The sequence below is a fragment of the Trachymyrmex cornetzi genome, unplaced genomic scaffold (genome assembly GCF_001594075.2).
Source record: "Trachymyrmex cornetzi isolate Tcor2-1 unplaced genomic scaffold, Tcor1.1 scaffold562, whole genome shotgun sequence".
Classification (NCBI taxonomy): Eukaryota; Metazoa; Arthropoda; class Insecta; order Hymenoptera; family Formicidae; genus Trachymyrmex; species Trachymyrmex cornetzi.
The window spans coordinates 50545-52101 of record NW_017299874.1 but is presented as its reverse complement, the minus strand read 5'-3'; positions in this window follow the sequence as shown (position 1 = coordinate 52101).

Below are 1557 nucleotides of genomic sequence, written 5' to 3'. Positions count from 1 at the left end.
CAAAAGTTATAGATAATAAAAAAATCTAAAACTTTTGTATTTGACATTTTTCAACATAACCTCAAATTTTTCGAGAAAATGGCGAAAAACTGATTTTTCAGTTTTTAATTTTTTTCTCATGTAAAAATAATTGAGGAGAAACGATTGAGGCGTTTGGTTGGGAAATACTTTCGCATGCGGCCTACTCACCAGACTTGGCTCCGTCCGATTACTATTTATTTGCATCGATGGGACACGCATTTGCTCAGCAGCGCTTCACTTCTTACGAAGATGTACAAAAATGGCTAGATGACTGGTTTGGCTCAAAAGAACAACAATTTTTTTGGCGTGGCATCCACAAATTGTCAGGCAGGTGGGAAAAATGTATAGCTAGCGATGGGCAATACTTCGAATAAAATATTTTTTATCATTTTCATACAATAAACGTGTATTTTCTATTAAAAAATTCTGGTTTCATATTTACATACCTGGTATAATAAAAACAATTATATTTGAAAAAGATAATGAAATAAAATTAATTACATTGGTGACATAATTACAAGTAATATCCGGAGCTTCGCTCCTCCACTCTACTCGATACTCTCGGTACTCGCACAGAGAGTCGTTAACTTATTTCGAACGCTGGTCACACGTTACAGCACAAGCCCCGACTTTCCTCGCGGCATCTTTCGACGGTTGTCGTCTTTCGACGATTTGTCAAACGCCCGCCCCTCGACAACCCGTACCCGCTGTACTACCAGCCTTCCGGATGTGCAACGCCGGTACGAGGCCGAACAGCTTCGGAAGTGCGGCGCGATTCTAACAAGCGTCTTTATGCGACATCACTCTACTCGACAACGCGAATCTCGGGAACTGACTCTACTCGGTGACGCAACAACCGGAAGTCATCTCTATTCGACGATGCAAGAATAAGCGTTTCGACGCGACAATATACTGTTCGATAACGTCATTACAGTGAGCGTTTCTACGTTAGGCGATACTACACGATAACTCGACTACAATAAGCGTTCTTATGCGACACGGTGAGTGCCAACAACGCGACTGCAACACGCGCTTCTACGCGACACTACTCTACTCGATAATCGGAAGTGACTCCCCTGTGGCGAGAGGAACGAGCGCGACTCGGCTCTTGATACTTTCCGAACGCCTCGAAGGTACTTTAATTCGACAATTAATATTTTTCCTCTCACTCTAATTCTCGAAACGCGACAACTAATTATTTCCACTGCTCGGGAGGGTGGCACGTGGCTCGCGACTCCGCTCTACACGGCGGCCATTACGCCGATCTACCTTTACGATGTCAGCTTGCTTACGTGCAATCCACCCGGTCGACAACTTTACAAGAGTTACGCTCGTCTCACCCTCGTCATCTTCTCCGTGTCCTCTCGCTAACCGCTCGCTGATCTCTAGCTACTCGCTCTCGTCCTCGTACTTTGTCCCGGCTGCGATATCGTGCTTCCTTTACACTTCCTGGCTCGGCCACAGTAAGAGTGAGGCCCGGGAACTCCCGGCGGATTCTCGCAGGCTGCTAAGCTCCCCCCTTTCGGGGGGAGGCAG